At 41.2% G+C, this 25,487-nt stretch overlaps 1 protein-coding gene across 2 annotated transcripts in view; it reads right to left on the bottom strand.

Moving 5' to 3' along the window:
* myo1d (myosin 1D) overlaps positions 1–25,487 on the bottom strand; it is a 557,628-nt gene that overhangs the window by 242,674 nt on the left and 289,467 nt on the right. The gene's annotated exons all lie outside the window — the stretch shown is intronic.

Below are 25,487 nucleotides of genomic sequence, written 5' to 3'. Positions count from 1 at the left end.
GCTGTGTAAATGCGGAGGTCTGAAACAGTCATCTTGCACCCAACTGCTGCTTTTGGATAACACAATGCATAATATTCTACCATAAACCTACACTGCCTCTAATGAACTTGGGAACCTAGTATTAATCAAGACTGTACCTCAGTAGTTATATTTCCACTGTATAATTTATACTATGAATGAAACAATGTTTTTTTGCTATAAGTTTGGGGAGTCGTATTGTCCAAATATATAGGCTAATGGAGAATTTACCTAGAGGTACAATAATTCACATTGTGGAAAGACTAGCAGGGCTCTGTAACAGAGTCAGTAGCATAAAATATGGGAACAACAATCAGAAAATGAAAGGCATGCATGTGACAAAAACTTCAAAATCCCAAGATAAGGATGCATTTGGCAAAGCTGGAGAGCTTATCAAGTAGTCGACAATGAAATAAATATCTAATTGATTTGAATATAATTTAATTACTTTCATAGCTAACTGAGATCACTTCCAGGACTTGCAAACAGACCAATAACTTACTTAAGACACAAAGCTGCATATATAGTAAGTAAGCACTAAAACCAGAATAAGCAAGCTAACTACTAGTTTTAAAATAGCAGAAATACAACATTGGGGGGGTGGGTAGGAAGGAATCAGGATAAACACAAAAACTTCAAAGGGTATTCTACAAGCACAGCTCAAGCATCCAAGCGACACCTGACAAAAGCACAGCTGCAAATTCTGAATGTAAAGAAACAAATCCTTTCAGTATTATAAATATTCATGGGCAGTCACAAAATAAAAATCATAATTGGAGGGTTGTGGATGTTGTTTCCTTATTCAAGAAAGGGAGTAGGGATAGCCCAGGAAATTATAAACCAGTGATCTTACTTCAGTGGTTGGTAAGTTGATGGAAAAGTTCCTGAGAGGCAGGATTTATGAACATTTGGAGGGGCATAATATGATTAGGAATAGTCAGCATGGCTTTGTCAAAGGCAAGTCGATCCTTATGAGTCTGATTGAATTTTTTGAGGATGTGACTAAACACGTTGATGAAGGATGAGTAGTCGATGCAGTGTATATGGATTTCAGCAAGGCATTTGATAAGATACCCCATGCAAGGCTTATTAAGAAAGTCAGGAGGCATGGGATCCAAGGGGACATTGCTTTGTGGATCCAGAACTGGCTTGCCCACAGAAGGCAAAGAGTGGTTGTAGATGGGTCATATTCTGCATGGAGGTCGGTCACCAGTGGTGTGCCTCAGGGATCTGTTCTGGGACCCTTACTCTTCGTGATTTTTATAAATGACCTGGATGAGGAAGTGGAGGGATGGGTTAGTAAGTTTGCTGATGACACAGAGGTTGTGGGTGGTGTGGATAGTGTGGAGGGCTGTCAGAGGTTACAGCGGGACATTGATAGGATGCAAAACTGAGCTGAGAAGTGGCAGATGGAATTCAACCCAGATAAGCATGAGGTGGTTCATTTTGGTAGGTCAAATATGATGGCAGAATATAGAATTAATGTTAAGACTCTTGACAGTGTGGAAGATCAGAGGGATCTTGGGGTCCGAGTCCATAAGGCACTCAAAGCTGCTGTGCAGGTTGACTCTGTGGTTAAGAAGGCATACGGTGCATTGGCCTTCATCAATCATGGGATTGAGTTTAAGAGCCGAGAGGTAATGTTGCAGCTATATAGGACCTTGGTCAGACCCCACTTGGAGTACTGCGCTCAATTCTGGCCGCCTCAATACAGGAAGGATGTGGAAAATGAAGGAAGGGTTCAGAGGAGATTTACAAGGATGTTAACACAAAGTACACTGCAGATGCTGTGGTCAAATCAAGACGTAAAAAAAGCTGGATGAACTCAGCAGGTCGGGCAGCATCTGTTGACTTCTCCTTTCAACAGATGCTGCCTGACCTGCTGAGTTCATCCAGCTTTTTTGTACGTCTTTACACATATGTTGCCTGGATTGGGAAGCGATGGAGGATGAGAGGTGACCTGATAGAGGTGTACAAGATGATGAGAGGCATTGATCATGTGGATAGTCAGAGGCATTTTCCCAGGGCTGAAATGGCTAAACGAGAGGGCATAATTTTAAAGTGCTCGAAAGTAGGTACAGAGGAGATGTCAGGGGTATGTTTTTTTACGCAGAGTGGTGAGTGCGTGGAATGGGCTGCTGGCGGCAGTGGTGGAGGCAGATACGATAGGGTCTTTTAAGAGACTCCTGGATAGGTACGTGGAGCTTAGAGAAATAGAGGGCTATGGGTAAGCCTAGGTAGCTCTAAGGTAAGGACATGTTCGGCACAGCTTTGTGGGCTGAAGGGTCTGAATTGTGCTGTAGGTTTTCTATGTTTCTATAAAATGTACCCATCAGACCAAAAGTGAAGGTATACATTTTACAGTTAAAACATTAAATGATAAATATTCAGCAAAGGGGCAAAGAGGAAACATGCTCTCTTTTTAAAAAAAAATAAAAATCCAAAATCTATTTGATACAATTTGGATGGTAAGGACATGACCCAGGCATCTCTACTGCATTGTAGCATTTGTCTTCAAACTGCAATAGACAGGCTATTATTGTGAAGATGGAAGAAGGAATGGGTAAGTGTAGAATCAGGATCAGGTTTTATATCACTGGCATATGTTGTAAAATTTGTTAATTATATGGCAGCAGTACAATGCAATATGTGATAAATATAGAGAAAAACAATTACAGTAAGTGTGTGTGTACTGTATATATAACATAAAAATATGGCTATTAAATAGTTGCGTTAAAATAAGTAGTGTAAAAATGTTAAGAAGTGATGAGGTAGTGTTCGTGGGTTCGATGTCCATTTAGAAATCAGAGGGCAGAGATGAAGAAGCTGTTCCTGAATCACTGAGTGTGTGCTTTCAGGCTTCTGTACCTCCTTCCCAATGGTAACAATGCAAAGAGGGCATGTGATGGGGGTCCTTAATGATGGATGCCACCTTCCTAAGGCTGAAACTAGTGATGTTTAAAGAAGGTTTTACAAAGCAGAAGCAGGTGATTGCATTTGTTTTATTCTGACATAAGACAAAAGGGTAAAACTAAAGAATACCCATGTGACATTAAACCAGTAAGTAACTTCTCACATGAATACAGAAATTAATCACTTGCTTTTTTTTTGAAGATGTGATGCCATGAACATTATGCAAAAAAAATCCAGGAGATTGAACTGGACTTCAATAAAGCATTTATAAAAGACCTGTATGAGAAACTAATGAGTTTCAAAGTGGTGAGAATCAGGGTCAGACTTGGGTGCTAACTAGAGCAGGAGGTCCCAATCTTTTTTTATGCCATGGAGCCTTATCACTAACTGAGGAGTCTGTGGACCCTAGGTTGGGAACCCCTGAACTAGAGCTTTCTTCTTTAATGTTTTTAGTAAAGACGTAACTAGCACTAAATTAGAAATCATCAGTTGAAATCTCACCATAGAAAATTCCAGAATATCGTGAATTACAACTGCTGATTTGCGTGCAAATGCTAAACACAGAAACTGCTGTACTATTGATAACTTGCCCAGTTCACTAATGGTCTTCACTAAGGAAGCCTGCCTGTCTTCCCTGGTTATACTATGCCAGTTAAGTAACCTACCAAACTAACAATCGTGCAGATAATTACTATTGAATTAAAGAGTTCATATGTTCGAGGAAACTAAATAGAAGTTTAGCCTGCTTTTGAAATCAATTCAAGTATATAACAGTATTTTTTAGCAGTGCCAGCATTTCAAAGAGAATATTAATAGTTTGAATAATGCTGCAGCACATTAAAGTCAGAAATATATGTAAATTCCAACATGATTTATCTGCATGCATGAACAGTAATCTTGTATTGAAATAGTTCCATAAAACCAAATGGTAATGGTTTACTGTGTGTATGATAAAAGATGGCTAGAAACCAAAGGGCAAAACAGCATATTACTGCACCATGTAAATCTTGGTCTATATCTCTGACTAATTGATCAAAATGAATCTAAAGGTGGGAAATCTTGCGTCTTCATATTTAAGCTGCTATAGTGATGAGGTTGCAAGTTTTTTAAGCAGGGCACAACGTGGAAAATAGAGTAGATGTTAAGGTAGGAAGTGGTGCTCCACAGGAATCGGTGTCAGATTACAGTTATACATTACACAAAAAAATTTCAAAATTTCCAGAGCACAACAATTTCTTTTGGTTACAGACTAGGGGGAGTGATTGGTGTGGAATGGGGTCATGACCCTTGCTACCACAGAAGTCTGCATGAAAATGGAAAAAGACTTCGACATGTGTAATTGACGAACAATATGGTTGAAGGTCTACCATCTGTATCTCTCAGAGCAAGCAGTATTCAATGATCAGAAACAGACAAATAACAATATTAATTGTTATCAATATTTAATAGTACTTTCTTTTTATATCCAGTGTGATTTTAAAAGCTAATTGGCTGTAATGTCCTTCATGCATCAATGTATTGTATATTAGCATTTTAAATATATTTATTTGTTGTATTCTCCTTAACGTGTGGTGCATGACAGAAACTAGGAAGTCATAATTCAGAAGAATGAGGGGTGACCTCATTGAAACCTATCAAATGGTGAAAGGCCTTGATAGAATGGATGTGGAGAGGATGTGGGTTAGGGTAGGATTAAGGTAAAAATGGATCACTTGTAATGATCAGCTATGTATATTTTGCATTCCAGGTCTGGTGATCTGCAATCACCAGCTGAAAAAAAAAGGAGCAGAGAAACGTATGCCAGGCATCCCAGAAAATATTTCCTTGCATAACTTTTTTTTTTACAATGACTGATCAAAATTCTGGTCTAGATGGCATTGAACTGCAGTCTCAGTCGATGTCACGGCTCAGATTTAGTTGTTTTTAGTTTCATAGGGATAGGTTAGGGACAGAGAGAGGAGTTAGGGGTTGGGCCAGAGAATAGGCCTCTGTGCCCCAATTGAAGATCAACATGGATGTATGACAAAGGACATCCATGGTCAGGTGACAGGCTGGCACACCAGCTCCCCCATCCCCAACAGGTTAGTGAGTCATCAGCAAGTTTCAGGATCAGAGTTCCATGTGGGTAGGAGATATAAGGATGGTAACCCTCCACTTGCCCACGGTGCATGAGTCAGCAAAAGTCAGTGTTTGGGGCCTAGTATTCGGGGTCCTCATCCGTCGTCATCGGTGAGTCCTTAAGTCAATATCGAAGACAGAAGACCGATCAAAAGCTGAGGCCTGACAGCCAGAGCCCCGAGTCTGCAAATCTCTGCAAGCTGGCTGGGGAAATTGATGGCCTGGTGTCTGTGAATCCATAAGTCCACTGGGGAAGTCAAAGGCCCAGTGTCTGAGTCCATAGGGGAAATTGACCCAATGTCTGTGAATCCACGAGACCGCTGAAGGATGGAGGCCTGTCCTGGGGTTAGAGGACTTTATGTGTGGGAGACAGGAAAATAGCTTATTTTGCCTTTGTTACTTGGCATGTTCTGCTTTGCTGTGCTCTGTGTTGTTCTGCCAAAAACATTGTGGACGTGCTATGTTGGTGCTGGAATATGTGGTAACACTTGCTAACTGTCCCCAGCATAACTTGGGTGTGTTGGATGTTAATGAAAGTGACGCATTTCCCTGTATGTTTTGATGTACATTTGATAAATAATTCAGAACCTGATAAAGTAATTGGCAAATAGATGGGCAAAGTGGATTAAACAAAGTAGAGCATACATGAACATACAATTAACACACACAAAATGCTGGAGGAACTCAGCAGACCAGGCAGCATCTATGGAAAAGAGCCTGAAACGTCAACTATACTTTTTTCCATAGATGCTGTCTGGCCTGCTGAGTTCCTCCAGCATTTTGAGCATGTTGCTTGGAGTGACATTTGCAATTTTCTAGTAATTCTTGAGAGATCACTACTAATGTGTCCGCAATCTTTTCAGCCACCCCTTTCAGAACCTTGGGGTGTAGTCTATCTAATTCAGATAACTTATTTGCCTTCAGATGTTTCAGCTTCCCAAGCCCCTCCTCCTTAGCAATACAACAGCATTTGACCAAGTGTGTTACTAAGGGTTCCTAGTAAAACTGAATTCAATTGACATCAAAGGAAAGATGTTCCAATGGCTCTATCCATGCCTTGCACTTTGGAAGCCAGCTGTGGTTGTAGGAGTCTATCATTCATACACCGGGACTTTGCTGTACAAGTTGTTCAGGTAAGTGGCAATTACCCAACCATCTTCAGCGGCTCCATTGCTACATCAGAAGTGGGGATACTCATTCATGGCTTGATAATTAAATGAAGTATTTTATGTCCACATGAAACAGTCATAGCAAGCAACATCCACAGAAAAGAAAGAGTCTAGCTGCTGAGCTTTACCACTATAGAGTTTATAAACATTGTTATCCTTGGGCTTACCATTAACTAGAAACTCAACTGGATCAATAAAATAAAATCTATGACAATAAGACTAGGTCAAAGTTGGCTATCTGTGGTAAGTAACTCTCCTAACACCCCAGATCTCTTCCACCAGCTATAAGGCACAAGTCAGGAGGATAATATAATCTCCACTTGCTTGACTGAGTGCAGCTCCAACACCACTCAGAACAAAGCAGCCTGCCTGACTGACATCACATCTGCCACCCTAAAAGTTCATTTTCTGCACCACCCGTGCACAGTGGCTACATTTGCGGTATGTTCAAAATGTATTCCAGTTGCACTGTGACGGTAACATGAAAATCCACATCCCCTGCCAATGAGAAGATTAGCAGTTTCTTGGGAATACTATCTGAGGCTCCTTTGAAAGTTACAGAATCAGATTTAATATCACTGGCATAGGTCTTGAAATTTGTTAACTTAATGACAGCAGTACATGATAAATAAACTGAGGAAAATGAGTTACATTAAATATATACATGTCTATTAGACAGTTAAGTTAAAATAAGTAGTGCAAAATAACAAAAATAAAAAAAGTAGTGAGGTCATGTTCATGGGTTCAATGTCCATTTAGAAATCGGATGGTAGAGGGGAAGAAGCTGTTCCTGAATTGCTGAGTGTGTGCCTTCAGGCTTCTGTACCTCCGTCCTGACGGTAACAGTGTGAAGAGGGTATGTCCTGGGTGGTGGGGATCCTTAATGATGAACACTGTCTTCCTAAGGCACCACTCCTTAAAGATGTCTTGGATGATACCCATGATAGAGCTGACTAATTTTATAAGTTTCTGACATACAAGTTAAATGTTAGAATACATCCTTTATCATTGCTTGATCTAAATCTTGAAACTCCTAGCCCAACAGCAGAGTGGAAGTAGCTTCATCAAAAACACTGGAGAAGTTCAAGATGATGATTTATCATCACTGATTCAAGCCAATTCGAGAAGGGGAATAAATGCAGGATTTTGGATGCGGTGACAGAGAAAGGAAAAAGGAACAGAACAGAAAGAGTCAAAGATATGGACGAAAATTTGAAAATTGCTGTGTTGCTGGGCTGGTAGAAAAATGGTTTTAATTTAATTGAAGGTGTATCATTCATGGATAGACTTATTCCATTGCCAGCACTTGTATTCTGGGAAAGAGAAGGCAAATAGCACAAGGCATTCTCTAGAAGATCATGAAAATTGCTCTCCAATAGGTTGATTCACCAATTTTGTGTTCTTTTAATCGTCCGTCTTGACTTAATACTTTTTTGTCATTTCCTATTTATTTATCTGACTTTAGATCAGCAAACTTTCACTTTTTACACACTGGCAGTGTTTAACGCTTAACTTGAGTGGCAAGTTCTCTATTATTTTCTGGTTGTGCAAAAATATTATGGTACTGAACAGCATAGTTAACCATCAGCAAGCAGCACTTAATTCGTGCAATTGAGACTTCTGTTTAAAACAAAAGTCAAAGTTTCAAGTTATAATTGGTCCAAACAGGAAAGAATAGTTGGTATTACAAGGCAGGCATAATTGTAAGCAGGACAAGTTATAATGAATTGTTGTGAAGCCGATGTTCTATATCGGTTAACTACATGTTTGCAGGTACACGTGCATAAAGATAGGCACACCCGGCTGCAAATATAAAACACAATGGTGCATTAGCTCATTTTCATCTTTATATAGGTGGTCCTGCTCAGTCAACTGAAACATTCAGCCCACCATGGCAATGCTGACCATCAAGCACTCATCTATGCTCAGCGGCCACTTTATTATGAAAAGTGGCCACTGAGTGTATGTTTGTGGTCTTTTGCTGCTGTAGCTCAGCCACTTCAAGGTAGGTTCAACGTGTTCAATGTTCAGAGATGCACTTCTACACTCCACTGTTGTAATGCCTGGTTGTGCATGAAAATCTCAGGAGATCAGCAATTTCTGCGATACGCAAACCACCACATCTGGCATGGTCAAAGTCACTTAGATCATATTTCTTCACTATTCTGATATTTGGTCTGAACAACAACTGAATCTCTTGACCATGTCTGCATGCTTTTGAGCATTGAGTTGCTGCCAAATGATTGGATGATTAGATATTTGCATAACAAGCAGGTGTATCTAATAAAGTGGCCACTGACTGTATGCTATTCTGATTTACCAGTAAGTACTGGTCTATAGCCTTCTATGCCCTGATCATTCAAATACTTATTTGGATATTTTTTACCACTCTTAGAGTTCCTGTCTCAATTACCCCTTCAAACAGTGTACTCTGAATTTTAAACAACCTCTGGGTGAAAATTTTCTTCCTCAGGTCCCATCTAAACCTTTGCTCTAACCCTATATTCTCTAGTTTGATTCCTTTGCTCTGGGGGAAAGGTTTCCTACCATTTACCCTATCTATGCCCTTTATAATTATATCTTAATTAGCTTCCCCCTCAGCCTTCTCCACTCTGAGCAAATTAAACCCAGTCCATCTTGTCTCTTCTCCAAACTGAAATGCACCATCCTAGGCAGCACCCAGTGAATTTTCTCCAGTGTAATCACAACCATTTCACAGAATGGCAAGCAGGCCTGTACAGAATACTCAAGCTGTGGTTTAATTTACCTTTTTATATTGTATCATATATAGAATACTTATAAAGAATACAATATGGAATACTTTTATATTCTATACATTCTGCATGCTGTCTGTACCACTTTACCAACCAGTAGTTACCACTTTCAGAGATCCATGGACTTGGCATACAAGGTCCCTATGTTTCTTTATACTCCCTAGGGCCCAAACATTTATTGCATATGTCCTACTCTTATTAGTCTTTCCAAAGTGCATCATCTTGCATATATCAGGATTAAATTTCATGCGTCATTATTCTTCCCATCTTATTGACTGATCAATATCATCCTGTATCTTAAAACCATCCTCTTCACCATCAATAATGCCACAATTCTTTGTGTCATCTATGAAAGTACTAACATACCTCCCACATTCAAATCGAAGTCATTTCTTTATAATTGGAAGAATCCAAGCACTAATCTCTGTGGCACGCCACCAGACACAGGCTACTGCCACTGTTCTCTGTCTCCAAATACTAAGCCAATTGTGCATCCGATTTGCTAACTTGCTTGGATGAGCTCTAATCTTTTGCATCAGCTTTCCATGTAGGCTTTTGGAAAGGCCTTACTAAAACATCTGTAGACTACATCAAACATATTGTCCTCACCAATGCATTTTGTTACCTCTGTATAAAAATTCAAACAAATTGGCAAACAATTATACCTCCTAACAAAGCCATGCTGACCATCTTTGATTAACCACTGCCATTTCCACAGACTTGCCTGTGACTTACTGGTGTACAATTAACTGTCTTATTCCCAATACCTTTCTTGAACATAAATGTCATATGTCATGCCCTCCAGTCATCTGACAGCTTACATGTGAGCTCTGAAAATTAAAAAAGATCTGTCAGGGCCTCAGCAATCATCCTGCCATTAGCAGCTGGTATATCAGCTGTATATTTATCCACCTCAAGCATGCTATGAAATTTAATACTTTTTTTATAATAATGTTGTAGAATTTCATCATCCTCCTTCATGACTTGTCCCACCATATTGGCCTTTGCTTTAGTGCATACAGATGAGAAGTGGTCACTTAGGACCTCACTAGATACTTCCCTGATTATTCTCTTGTTCTTAATATATTTATAAAAAGTTTTGGGATTTTCCTTATTGTTAGCCACCTGTGATACTTTTCACTCACTCTCTATGTTAATTTACTTTTCAATGGTCTCCCAATACTTCTTTTTCTGAAGCATATTGCCAACCCACCATCTTCAGTTTTCTACATCTGCCACATGCTATGTTTATTTCTTATTCAACTTTCAATATGCTTTAACGTCCAGTATTTCTTGGACGTGATGTCCTTATGTTTCACACTTGAGGGAACACAAAGTATTATGTTATTTTTAAATTACTTTCACGTGAGCAGTAGACCTACTTACAAGTAATTGCTTCCAGTCTCATGCTACCAGATTATCTTACTCTTCCCAAATTCACAATTTTCATTTCCAACACTTTGTTCCTTTCTATAAATATCTTGAAGCATAGAGTAATAGTCAATACCTCCAAAATGCTCTCTCACTAACACTTCAACCATTTGACTGGCTAAATCCACCAGTCAACTACAAACTTAGGGCAATTTACAGCAGTCAATTATCATACACCTGTACATCTTGGGTATGTGGGAGGAAACCACATAGTCATAAAAAGAATATGTACACTCCACACAGACAGCGTCTGAGGTTACGATCAAACCCAGATCTTCGGCACTGTCAGACAACTGTGCCACAGTGTTGACCTAATCTGCTACAGAGGTATTGAAAATGTGAAGCATGAATCCTAACACACAAGCATGAGCAGAAATCCCACATTTACAATGATTCATTATTGCTTAATGGCAATTTTTGTTATTAAAACATCACCATGCATCACACTAATGTTGCTTGTAAAAGCTGCATAAACACAAGAACTTCAAGTGGTCTTAGCAGGAAACAATCATTTTATTTCCGAATGTAACATCATGCTAGAAATTGCTGGCTTCAGTACAGCATCTCTATTGATGGGTTGCAAGTTCTCACAGATATTAACTCAGTAGGTGTGACCTTACAGGCAGCTCTTAATGGAACATTCATTCAGGTATAGGGAGTGTTGCTACTGATTGAATTAATGCTGCATTGAACAGGAGAATGCTCCCAAGGAGTCAGGAGGATTGGGACAGCCTGATGAAGCATAGTGCTCACGAGCCAAGTTCATTGTGCATATTCCAGGTGTTCTTTGTGGTAGTTTGCCAGAAATGTCTGTTAGGTCATGAATGCGATACCCAAATGATTGCACATTGAAGCCTGCAATACAGGCAAATATCATTGCCCACTTGGTATAGTTTAGGTAACATCCTTAATGTGAAGTGAGTAGCAATAATCATGAGGTTAGAGTGAGAGTGACCATGACTCAAACACTCATGAGCAAACAGGAAATGCACATCCAAGATTGTACACAAAGCTGAATGAGGTTACAGATTTCAATGAAAACTAAGAATCTTGTCTGTGCTTTAAATAGGAGCTCCAGAGGAAGTGAGTTAATAAAACATGTTTTTCAGACTAGAAACTTTGAAATTTTCACTAAGTAAAATTTGTGTTGTGCATTACAGTTGACATAGCTTGAAGAGTTTTGAGCTGATAAAAGTGTGAATGAGAACGAAAATTTCTGCCAATATGGAGGAGTTTAATTTTAAGAAATGTGTGCTTATCTCTAATCACAAACGAGAAAATCTGCAGCTGCTGAAAATCCACACACACACACACACAGTTATTCTCTCTCTCTCTATCTCTTTGGTTGTCCATCAGAATCTGATGATGACATCCACTCCTTTAACAGTGAGATCTTTGATGACTGTACAGTCCTATCCTGGACCCACAAGCTCTATTGCAGGTGGAACATGTATATGTGGTAGTGATAGCAACCAAGGCTGCATTTCTCCTGGCTCTCTTCTGCTGTCTTCTAGTTGCTCTTTCCATCTCCAGAATACGAACCCTGTCCCTACGCAGCTGTTGCCAAGGATACAGTCAGCAGCAACATCCTCCAGGTCCTCGGGTCTGATCTTGCACTTCCTTAAAGCATTCTTCACCTGATCCTTATAGCGCTTCTTCGGCCCTCCAGCTGAGCGTCGACCATGATGTAGCTGGCCGTGTAACACTCTGCGGGGTAGCCGACATGGGGTGGGGGGGGGGGGGGGAAGAGAGAGAGAGACACACACACACACACACACACACACACCTGTACAATATGGCTGATTAATATTAATCTGCCTCATTCGGTAACAGCTGGGAAGGTTTAGTTGAAAGTAAGTGGGTAGTATTTAGAAGCTGGTACCATAAGCAGCTGAAACAAAGAAAAATACAGATGTAATTAGAAGGAGAAGCTACAAGCTTATGGGGCGTTAGCTTTCATAAGTCGAGGGATTGAGTTTAAGAGACGCGATGTAATGATGCAGCTCTATAAAACTCTGGTTAGGCTACACTGGGAGTACTGTGTCCAGTTCTGGTTGCCTCACTATAAGAAGGATGTGGAAGCATTGGAAAGGGTACAGAGGAGATTAACCAGGATGCTGCCTGGTTCAGAGAGTATGGATTATGATCCGAGAATAAGGGAGCTAGGGCCTTACTCTTTGGAGAGGAGGAGGATGAGAGGAGACATGATAGAGGTGTACAAGATATCAAGAGGAATAGACAGAGTGGACAGCCAGCGCCTCTACCCCAGGGCACCACTGCTCAGTACAAGAGGACATGGCTTTAAGGTAAGGGGAGGGAAGTTCAAGGGAGATATTAGAGGAAGGTTTTTCACTCGGAGAGTGGTTGGTGCGTGGAATGCACTGCCTGAGTCAGTGGTGGAGGCAGATACACTAGTGAAGTTTAAGAGACTACTAGACAGGTATATGGAGGAATTTAAGGTGGGGGGTTATATGGGAGGCAGGGTTTGAGAGTCGGCACAACATTGTGGACCAAAGGGCCTGTAATGTGCTATACTATTCTATGTTCTATAAACATAAGTGAAAAATAAAAACTATTTCTGAAAATATGTGAAGAGAAGGGAGTAGGCTCATGCGCGGTATAAACATGAGTAGGTACCAATTAAACCAAATGAGTCAGAAACATTCATTTACTCTGGAGAGCTGGAAGATTTACTTGCTTTGAAAAACAGTGTCTTATTACCAAAATTCCCATGTGAAACTGATACAAAAACTGATCTCAATGCCCATATGAACAGTATGTGTCTTATGGAGCCAAACGTCCAGGACAATATTGACAATTTCTGTTGTCATATCTGTCAGATTTATTGTCACTAAGTAAAAGTTTGCATCTGAATATTATATGCACATCATAGACAAAGTGTGTCCCACTCTTTTTTTCTCTTGGAGAAATTTTGCAGAGCAAATAAAGTACTCCTTTAGTGTCCTTATTGGTAGCAATACTTAAGCTACTGTATTAATCTGGTTAAAGTCACTAAAAATAGGGCAGTATTAAAGAATAATAGGATTGTATTAGTGGGAAATGCAGATTACACTGGTATTGACTGCACCACCCAGAGTATCATGCAACTTATGAATTTGTAAAATGTGTCCAGTAATGTTTCCTGAGTCAATATATAGGGAGCCTTACTTTGAGGATGTAACACACACAAGATGCTGGAGAAATTCAGCAGGCCAGACAGCATCTATGGAAAAGAGTACATTTGATGTTTCGGGCTGAGACCCTTCAGCAAGACTGGAAAGAAAAAGATGATGAGTAGATTTAAAAGATAGGGGGAGGGGAGGGAGAAATACAAAGTGATAGGTGAAATCAGGAGGGGGAGGGGAGAAGTAAAGAGCTGGGAAGTTGATTGGTGAAAGAGATACAGGGCTTGAGAAGGGGGAGTCTGATAGGAGAGGACAGAAGGCCATGGAAGAAAGACAAGAGGGGAGGAGCACCAGAGGAAGGTGATGGGCAGGCAAGGAGATAGATGAAATGAGAGAGGGAAAAGGGGATAGGGAATGGTGAAGGAGGGGGTGGGCATTACCGGAAGTTCAAGAAATTGATGTTCATGCCATCAGGTTGATGGCTACCCAGATAGAATAAAAGGTATTGTTCCTCCAACCTGAGTATGGGCTCATCTTGACAGTAGAAGAGGCCTTGGATTGACAAATTGGAATGGGAATGGGAATGCGAAGTGGAATTAAAATGGGTGGTCACTGAGAGATCCCGCTTTTTCTGGCGGATGCAGTGTAGGTGCTCAGTGAAGTGGTCTCCCAATCTACTTTGCAGTGTCACTGATATACAGGAGGCCACACCGGGAGAACCTGACACAGTATATGACCTCAACGGACTCACAGATGAAGTGTCACCTCACCTGTAAGGACTGTTTAGGGACCTGAATGGTAGTGAGGGAGGTGGTGTAGGGATAGTTGTACCACTTGTTCCACTTGCAAGGATAAGTGCCAGGAGAGAGATCAGTGAGGAAGGACAAATGGACAAGGGAGTTGCATAGGGAGCAATCCTTGCGGAAAGCAGAAGGGGGGGGGGGGGGGGAGAGGGGAAGATGTGCTTGGTGGTGGGATTCTGTTGGAGATGGTGGAAGTTCTAGAGAATTACATGATGGATGCAGAGGCTGGTGAGGATGAGGAACCCTATCCTTGGTGCATGAAATGGAAGAGATGTGGTTGAGGGCAGTGTTGATGATGGAGGAAGGGAAGTTCCTTTCTTTGAAGAAGGAGGACATCTTCATTCTGGAATGAAAAGCCTCATCCTGAAAGTAGATGTGGCAGAGATGGAGGAATTGAGAGAAGAGGATGGCATTTTTACAAGTAACAGGGTGGGAGGAGGTAGTCCAGGTAGCTGTCAGATTCTGTGGGTTTGTAATAGAGATCAATAAATAAGCTGTCTCCAGAGATGGAGAAAAGGGAGGAAGGTATCGGAAGTAGACCAGGTAAATTTGAGGGCAAGGTGGATGAAGTTGATGAGTTCCGCGTGGGTGTAGGAAGCAGCACCAATGGAGTCATTGATGTAGCATAGACAAAGTGTCGTACCAGTGTAGCCTTGGAACATAGACTATTCCACGTAGCTGACAAAAAGGCAGTCATAGCTGGGACTTGTATAAGTGCCAATGGTTATACCTTTTGTTTGAAGGAATTGGGAGGAGCCAAAGGAGAAATTATTAAGAGTGAGGACAAACTCCACTAGATGGTGGAGAGTGGTGGTGAAGGGGAACTGGTTGGGTCTGGTGTCCAGAAAGAAACAGCGATCTTTGAGGACTTCCTGGTGGAGGATAGATGTGTATAAGGACTGGATATCCATAGTGAAAATAAGATGATGGGGGCCAGGGAACTTAAAATCATTGAAAAGATCCAGAGCATATAAAGTGTCACAGATGTAGGTGGGAAGGGTCTGAACCAGGGGTGATAAAACAGAGTCGAGGTATTCAGATAAGAGTTCAGTGGGGCAGGAACAAGCTGAAATAATGGGTCTATCTGGACAGGCAGGTTTGTAGATCTTGGGTAGGAGGTATAAACAGGAACTATGAGTTTGGTGGCAGTGGATGGGAGATCCCCAGAGCTAATAAGGTCAGTGATGGTGTGGGAGACAATGGCCTGGTGCTCCTTAGTGAGGTCATGTTTGAGGGGCAAGTAAGAGGAGTTGTCTGAGAGTGGTTCAAAGGTCCAATTTAATGTCAGGGAAATGTATACAATATACATCCTGAAATGCTTTATCTTCACATTTCGCAGTTGTTGGTGCAATATTGCTCCTTCTCTTAGGGAATAAGGCAGAACAGCTAAATGAAGTGGCAGTCTGGGAGCACTTTGGTTCTAGTCATCATATTCCTATTAATGATGTAAAAGAATAGGACAGATCTTCACGTTACAGTCCTAAACTAAAGCAGAGTGAATTTTGGGGGAATAAAGCAAGATCTATCAGGAGTCAATTGTGTGAGTCTGTTTGAAGGGATAGCAATAAATAGTAAGTGGGAATCTTTTAAGAGTGTAATATAAAGAGTCCAGGAGCAGCATGTTACTGTAAGGTGAAGGATAAACTTGGCAAGTTTAGGGAACCTTCGCTGATGACAGATATTGAGGATCTGGTCAAGGAAAAAAGGAAGCATACATTGGGTTTTTGAGGCCAGGAGTATAACAAGATTAAGAATACGCTTAAGAGGGTAATCGGGTGGGCAAAGAGACAGACAGGTTAAGGAAAATCTCAAAAGGTTTTACAACACATTAAGAGTTTAAGGTTGGCTAGGAAGATAGTAGGACTACTTAGCATCTTGAGATGCAGGAGTTGGGTGGCATTTTGAACAAATATTTCACCTTGTTGTTTACTGGGAAGAAACTCATGATTGTTCAAGAGTTACAGGAAAAAAGTGATGTTTTGGAGAATAATTATATTACCAGAGAGGAAGTATTTGTAGCTTTAGAGCATATTAAGGTGGATAAATCCCCAGGTCTTGACCAAGTGCATCTTCAGATTTTGTGGGAGGCAAGAGGAGAGCATGCAGAGGGCCTTGTGGAGATACTTGCTTCAGCATTAGCTACTGGTGAAATTGCTGAAGACCGGAAGGTGGCTAACATTGTTCCATTGTTTAAGAAGGGTAGCAAAGACAATCCAGGGAACTACAGACCAATCAGCCTGACATCAGTAGTGGGGAAGTTACTGGCAGGAATTCCAAGCAACAAGATCAACAAGAATTTGGATAGAGAGACTGATTATGAGGAGTCAGCATTGTTTTGTGTGTGTAGAGTGGTGGGGCAGCAGATGTTGCTCCTGAAAGGCTGGGTTCCTGAATCAAGGAAGAACCAGCTAGGTAGATTCAAAATTGGCTTGGAGGTGGATAGCAAAGGGTGGCAGCTGCAGGCTGTTTATCAGAATGGAGGCCAGTGACTAGTGGTATGCCACAGGGGTTGAAGTTTGGATCCTTGTTATTCATGACTCATTTAAATGATTTGCATGCAAATGAACAAGGCTTGATCAGCTAGATTGCAGATGACATGAAATTAGGAGGTGTGTTGACCTTGATTGGTTAGGAATGTGGACCAAGCAGTAGCAAATAAATTTAAACACATACTGTAACTGAGGTAACATACTTTGGAAAGTCAAACCAGTATAGGGCATACTATGAATGGTAGAGCACTAAGGAGTGTAATGAAACAACAGGACCCGAGAATACAAGTACATCGTTTGTGAAAGCTCCATCACAGGGAAATAGGGCGATAAGAAAGGCACTTTCCATATTGGCCTATTCCAGGGAAGGTATGACCTATTCAAAAAGGACAGGTTACATCTGAAATCGAGGGAGAACAATGACCTTGCAGGCAGATTTTCCAGAGCTGTTGGGGAGGGTTTAAACTAATTTGATAGAGAGACAGGAACTGGAGTGACAGGGATGAGGATGGAGCAGATGGTATACAAGAAGACACAGTGTGTAGTACGACTGAGAGGAAGGACAGGCAGATGACAGGACAAAATTGTCAGTGGGATGAGTTGAAGTGTAACATGGGGACAAAATCAAAGGGTGAAGAGCGCAGGACTGAAGGTGTTATATTTGAATGCACACAGCATATGGAATAAGGTAGATGATCTTGCAGCACAGTTAGAGATTGGCAGGTATGACATTGTGGGCATCACTGAGTTGTGGCTGAAAGAAGATCATAGTTGGAAGCTTAACATCCAAGGATACACAATGTATCAAAAGAAGAGGCAGGGAAACAGTCAGGTGGGGTGGCTCTATTGGAAAAAAGTGAAATCACGTCCTCAGAAAGAGGTGACATAGAATGGAAAGAAAAGTTGTAGGTAGAGTTAAGAAACTGCAAGGGTAAAAAGACCATTATGGGAGTTATATACAGGCCTCTGAACAGTAGCCAAGATGTGGGCTACAAATTACAATGGAAGTTAGAAAAGCCATGTCAAAAGGGTTATGTTACGATAGTCATGGGGGAATTCAATATCCAGGTAGATGGGCAAAATCAGGTTGGCGCTGGATCAGAAGAGAGGGAATTTGTAGAATGCTTTTTAGAGCAGCTTGTGGTTGAGCCCACTAGGGAAAATGCAATTCTTGACTGGGTGTTGTGTAATGAACCAGATTTGATTAGGGAGATTAAGGTAAAGGAACCCTTAGCAGGCAGTAATCATAATATGATAGAATTCACCCTGCAGTTTGAGAAGGAGAAGCTAAAGTCAGATGTATCAATATTTCAGTGGAGTACAGGGAATTACAGAGGCAAGAGGGAGAAGCTGGCCAAAGCTGATTGGAAGAGGATGCCTGCAGTGATGATGGCAGAACAGCAATGGCTGGAGTTTCTGGGAGGAATTCATAAAGCACAGGACAGATGCATCCCAAAGATGAAGAAATATTCTAAAAGGAAGAAGTCAGAGACAGTATAAAAGCCAAAGAGAAGGCATATAACAAAAATTAGTGATAAGTTAGAGAACTGAGAAGGTTTTAAAAACCACAGAAGGCAACTTAAAAAGCCACCAGGAAAGAAAAGATCAAATATGAAGATAAGCTAGCCAATAATATAAAAAACAATACCAAAAGATTTTCAGACATATAACAAGTAAAAGAGAGGCGAGAATGGATATTGGACCACCAGAAAATGACATTCGAGGGGTAGTAATGGAGGACAGACAAATGAAGGACAAACTTAATAAATATTTTGTATCAGTCTTCACTGTGGAAGGCACAAGCCAAATGCCAGAAATGTGAAGTGTCTTTCCTATTACTAAGGAGAAGGTGCAAGGGACGCTGAAAAGTCTGAAGGGTAGATGAGTCACCTGTACTAGATGAACTATACTGCAGATATCCAAAAGAGGTAGCTGAGGTGTTAATGATCTTACAAGAATCATTAGTTTGTGGAATGGTTCTGAGGACTGAAAAATTGCAAATATCACTTCACTCTTTAAGGAGGAAGGGAGGCAGAAGGAAGGAAATTATAGGCCAGTTAGCTTGGCCTCAGTAGTTGGGAAGATTTTGGAGCCCATTATCATGATTAAGGTTTTGAGGTACTTAGAGGCACATGATAAAATAGGCCAAAGCCAGCATGGATTCCTTAAGTGACAATGTTGCCTGACAAATCTGTTGGAACTTTGAGGAATTAACAAGCAGGATAGACAAAGGAGAGTCAATGGATGTTGTTTATTTGGATTTTCAGAAGGCTTTTGACAAGATGAGAGTCTATGGTATTATGGGAAAGGTACTAGCATGGACACGGCAGGAGGGAAAGTCAGAATAAAGGGGTCATCATTAGGCTAGGGTTAAATTGGAGGATTGCTGGGCAACACAGCTCAAAGGGCCGGAAAGACTTATTCTGCACTGTATCTCAGTCGATCAATCAAATAAATAAATAGATTCTATCAAATATTGAAAGGCCTAGATGGAGTGGATTGGAGAGGATGGTTCCTATAGTGGGTGAGTCTAGGACCAAAGGGTGTAGACTCAAAATGGAGAGACATCCATTTAGAACAGAGATGAGGAGGAATTTCTTTAGCCAGAGGGTGGTGAATCTGTAGAATTAACTACCACGGATGGTTGTGGAGGGTAAGTTATTGGGTATATTTAAAGCAGAGCTTGATATGTTTTTGATTAGTCAGGCCATCAAAGGTTATGGGGAGAAGGCAGGAGGAAGGGCTAATAAATCTGCCATGATGATATGGTGGAGCAGATTCGATGGGCTGAATGACCTAATTTTGATTCTATGTTTTGTGTTGTAGTTGTACAAACCATTGATGAGGCCACACTTCGATCATTGTGTAGAATTTTGGTCCTCCTGTTACTGGAAAGATGTAGTTAAACTGGAAAGAGTGCAGAAAAGATTTATAAGAATGTTTCCATGATTAGAGGACTTGAGTCATAGGGAGAGGTAGGCGAGGTTAGTTCTTTATTCCTTGGAGCATAGGGGAATGAGGGATGACCTTGGAAGTTTGTAAAATCATGAGGAATAGAGATAATGTGGATAGTAACAATCTTTTCCTCAGGTTAGGGGCATAGACTTAGGGTGAGAAAGGAAACAGGCAGAGGGTGGTGAGTATAGGGAATGAGCTGTCAGAGGAAGTAGTTGAGGTAGGTATGATGGAATTACTTGGAGAGCCACAGTACATGCAGGCACGTGTGTTGGGGGTGGGAGCCCGGATGCAGGAAAGTGGGACTGGATGGGTGGGCACCACAGTCTCATGGACTCGTTAAGCAAAAGGCCCATATCTTTGCTGTATTACTCTATGATTCAACAACATTTAAAAATGATCCTCAAATTTAAATTAGAAACTTCAACAGATTTGCACTTAGAGAGGAAAAAAAACAGTAAATAGTTTGAGTGGGTGGAATTTACAAAAATATTAGCTGAGTTAATCCTCAAAAGCTGTTTTACATTAGTGAAATTGGCAATTTCATGTTTGTACTCTACTTGCTGGTTATATACATGGAACTTTATGCTTGTGAATCAAACCAACAGCAAAGTATGAAAGCTTCAGTATTTATGTACCTTCATTTAAGCTGTTTTACAGAAAAGGCATCAGACTGCAATACCCTAGAGAAGACAGTAAAAACTGCTGAGAGGTTCACTGGGGTCATCCTCCCCCCCCCCCCCCCCCATTTGTGACACTTAACAGAAGTGTTGCAGACAAAGGGCTCAAGGCATTGTTGAGGATCCCTACCACCCATTCCACAATCTAATTGACCCACTACCGTCAGGAATGAGGGACAAAAACCAGGACTAGGATTGCCAGACTGGGTATCAGTTTCTTCCCTCAGGCTCTGAGACCAAAGAATACCTTGCCACCACTGGGATTCTCTCATTAGGACAGCGAGCCATTTATTGTACTGTTTACCTGTGCTGCACACTACATGCATTTTGAATTATAATTTTATTAACTTATGGTAATATTATTTTATGTACTGTGTGGGTGCACTGTGGTCTAGAGGAATGTATATATTCATTTGGTTGTGTGTGTATAGACTTAAAACGAACTAATGTTGGTGCTCATGGTGCCTAACAGCGACTCCTTTGTTTGCGTCTTCAGAAAAAGCTTTATTCCTATCTTTGATATCTCTTTTTTTTTCCCTTTCAAGGTTCTTTTGAAGACCCTGACCTAGAGGTACACGGTGACTTCAGTTATTTGCGGAAATGGAACCCGCTCTCAGGGCCTCATGACTCACTTTTCGCTATGCCAAGGATGCAGTCTGAAAGATTCGTGCACCTTCAGGGTGCTGGATTTTTGTGGCTCTGGAGATGGATTGATTCAAGGCCAGTGCTGCTACCTGATGTGTCGTGGGAGTACACGGAAGATTGAAAGCAGCGAGCTGGCTGCATGCTCAAGGACCTAAGCTCTTTGGGCACAAAGCTCGGAAAATGCGATGCAACAGACCTTTAACACCATAAATCAATGAGTTGTTTTGTTATGTCTCTCCTCTCGCTGTGAAACAGAGACACCTCTTTTTCCCTTAATATGGAGAGAGAGAGAGAGCGCCTGTGGTATGACAAATAGCAGGTGAACGAGTAGTCTTTGGGGTACTGTAAGTGTGTGTCTTTATTGATGCTTTGCTGCACGCTTGAGTGCTCAGGAGGTGCTGATGCTTTTTTGCTGGTGGGGGGAGGGTTATTGCTTTGCTGCTGCTTATGCATGGGAGGGGGAGCTTGGGAGGTCTTTGGGGTTCTAACATTCATTCTTTGGGGCACTCCTCTGGTTTCGTGGATGTTTGCGAAGAAAAAGAATTTCAGGATGTATATTGCATACATTTCTCTGACATTAAATCTACCTATGGAAACCTATTGATATAGCAGGGTCCTGACAAATGGTCTCAGCCCAAAACGTCGACAGTGCTTCTCCTTATAGATGCTGCCTGGCCTGCTGTGTTCCACCAGCATTTTGTGTGTGTTGTTTGAATTTCCAGCATCTGCAGATTTCCTTGTGTTTGATATAGCAGGTATTTGAACAAAGTGTTTCTTGTTACTAAGTAATGAAACCAATTTTAAATCTGAGGTGAATGCACTACTAACAAACCTTCCACCCCAGCACATCATCTCCCTCATCCAAATCATCGCTGTCAGAATGGTTAAATAAGAAACAAATTATTTCAGTCTCTACTGGTAATATGGGATGTGCTGAGTCATAAAGATCCCACGTTTAATCTCAGATCTTTAGCAATAATTAATCTCATGTGCTTTGGAGACAATTGCATCACAATAAAGAGAAAGAGACATTACCACTTGGAATGTTTGCCCTTGGTTGTTATCCAATAATCCTCTTTTATGAGCCACAAATGGGCATTTCTCAGCATTATGTAGATTATCGGTAAATTAAAATAGAACAATGAGAGAATTTCCTTGTTGACAGGATTTTAAGTATGGAGAATTTCATCCCCAGGTAGACTGTAGATATACAGTACATTAAAAGTGCACAATAATAATTCTGGGAAGGTTTTTCTTCCTCCATCATTTAGAAAGAAACAGGCCACATCCATTGATGAGACATCAGTATTTGACTTTATGGTGACATAATCCAGCAACTTTACATATACACAAAATGATCTACCAGAGGTCAGCTACTGAGTTAAAGCATTCATAGCATATACAACTGTTCATCTGGTAGTGAAGCATTGCTGCCATTCATGCTATTGGGTTTCGCTTTGCAGGAAGCAATGTCTTGTAAACTCTGCTAGAGTTGTCATCTTCGACCTCATTTGAAATTGTCTCTTTGCCATTGAAATAGCCCTCTGCAAATCATACCTGGCTTTCTGGTACAGGCCTGAGTCACCAGACTTGAATGCCACAGATCTATCCTTAAGCAGATGATGTACCTCCCTCCTGGTTCATCCATGGCTTTTGGTTTGAGAATGCACAGTAAGTCTTTGTAGGCACAAAGTAGGAGAAACATCTTATGGAATAGTTTCTCAATTACTGGGAATTCTTCACAGCATGTAACAAGGAACTTTCCAGACAGAGTTCTTGGGGATGAACTGGATGGTGGGGTATGTCACTTGTGTGACATAATCCATCTAAATAAAGTTATTGCGAAGCCAAACACCACAGGACATGTCAAGATGGCTTACCGCTGCCAATAAGACCATAAGACATAGGAGCAGAATTAGCCTGTTGAGTCTGCTGTCATTTCATCATGGCTGATCCACTTTCCCTCTCAACCCCACTCTCCTGCCTTCTCCCTGTAACTTTACATGCCCTAACTAATCAAGATCCTATCAATCTCCACCTTAAATACACTCATTGACCTGGCCTCCACAGCTGCCTGTGGCAATGAATTCCACAGACTCACCACCCTCCGGCTAAAGTAATTCCTTCTTCTCTCCATTCTGAATGGATGTCCCTCTATTCTGAGGTTGTGTCCTCTGATCTTAGACTCACCCATTTGTAGGAAACATCCTCTCCACATCCACTCTATCTTGGCTTTTCAACATTCAATAGTTTTCAATAAAATCCCGCTCATGCTTCTAAGTTCCAGCGAATACAGGTCCAGAGCCATCAAACACTCCTTCTGTGATAATCCTTTCATTCCCCGTGTTGTTTTTGTGAACCTCCTTTGAACCCTAATGTCAGCACATCCTTTAATACAAGAAATTCTCAATTCTCAATTCACCAAATACAGTAGATGACCCCCAACAGACTTGTAGGTAAAGTGTTGTCTCACCTGGAAGGACTGTTTGGGGCCCTGAATGGTAGTGAGGGAGGTGGTGTATGGGCAGGTGTAGCATTTGTTTCGCTTGCAAAGATAAGAGCTAGAAGGGAGATCAGTGGGGAGGGCCGAATGGACAAGGACAAGGGAGTACCATAGGCAGTGATCCCTGCAGAAAAAAGAATTGGGGGGGGGGGGGAGATCCTGTTGGAGATGGTGGAAGTTCTGGAGAATTGTGCTGGGTGCAGAGGCTGGTGGGGTGGTTGGTGAGGACAAGAGGAACTGCCTCATTGATCTCTGGTTTCCCTCTCCTGAAGTCTACAATCAGTTCTTTGGTCTTATTGACATTGAGTGAGAAGTTGTTGCTATTATACCACTCAGCCAATTTTTCACTCTCCTTGTTCAAAGCCTTCATCTCCTTCCCTTAGATTAAACCAGCAAGAAATGGGAGGGAAGTGCATGGAAAGGTGGGGGAAATCTTGTGAAAATACAGCATCTCTCCGGGCTGAAAGCTATGGTCCAAAAGATATTGATATGCTAATCACCAGATGAGAAGAAGCTGTATAAAATCCACCAAGTTTATTGACAATGATTTCTTATAACCATCAGATAAAATTAATGAAGATGTTATGGGCACAATTTATATACAGAATTTGTTTTGCCTGTGTAGTGCAAGAGTGTACATGGCTAGTTTCCTCCTCAGCATGACATTATGTCACTGTATAGGAGAAGCATAAGGAGAAAAAGGACAATAAGTAAGAGTAGAGGAATGAAAAAGTTAGAGGAGATGAATCAGTATGTCATTTCATGTGATAATCTAAAAACTCAAATATCTGACATTGTTGAATGAGGAAGTTTGGTTACACCAGCGGTTCCCAACCTGGGGTCCATAGACCCTTTGCTTAATGGAATTGATCCATGGCATTAAAAAAAAAGCTGAGGAACCCCTTTGTTAGAGGGATATTCCTACAAGATGGTGCTGGTGAACCACAATGACATGCTGCAGGCTACTTAGAAAACTTCTAAACAGACCTCTTTTGAACTACTCTAACTGCAAACTACAGCATGTAATTTTTCTTTAAGCAATGTATTTTTAAAGGTTGTGTGCATAGCCCCCACTCTACTTGCTTTACACTTATGACCGTGTGGCTAAGCACAGCTCCAATGCCATTATTAAGTTTGCTCATGACACCACTGTTGTTGGCCAAATCAAAGGTGGTGATGACTCAGCATATAGGATTGAAAATCTGACTGAGGGATGCCAGAACAACCACCTCTCACTTAGCATCAGTAAAACCAAAGAGATGATTATTCTCTTCAGGAGGAGAAAACTGGAGTTTCATGAACTAGTTCACATTGGGATCAGAGGTGGAGAGACAAAGCAACTTTAAATTCTTCTGTTATCATTTCAGAGGATCTGACCTGGGCCCAGCCCACAAGTATAAATATGAAGAAAGAACATGGCAAAGCTACTACTTCCTTTGGAGTTTGCAAAGATTCTGCATGATATCTAAAACCTTGACAAACTTCTATAGATGTATGGTGGACAGTATATTGAATGGTTGCATCAAATCCTGGTATGGAAACACCAATGCCCTTGAATGGAAAATCCTACAAAAGTTAGTGGTTTTGGCCCAGTACATCACAGGCAAAGGCCTCTCCACGTTTCAGCACATCTACACAGCGCTGGTGCAGGACAGAAATGTCCATCATCAAGGACTACAACCACCATCCAGGCTATACTCTCTTCTCGCTGCTGCCAGCAGGAAGGTGGTACATCAGGGCCCACACAACCAAGTTCAGAAAGTTATTACCCCTCAATTATTAGGCTCTTGAACCAGAGAGGAAAACTTCATTAGCCTCATCACTGAATTGTTCCCGCAACTTATGGACTCGCCTTCAAGGAGTG

This window comes from Hemitrygon akajei, chromosome 18 (assembly GCF_048418815.1).
Source record: "Hemitrygon akajei chromosome 18, sHemAka1.3, whole genome shotgun sequence".
Taxonomy (NCBI): Eukaryota; Metazoa; Chordata; class Chondrichthyes; order Myliobatiformes; family Dasyatidae; genus Hemitrygon; species Hemitrygon akajei.
Note: the sequence above shows the minus strand (reverse complement) of the source record. Positions and strands in the feature narration are given on the sequence as shown.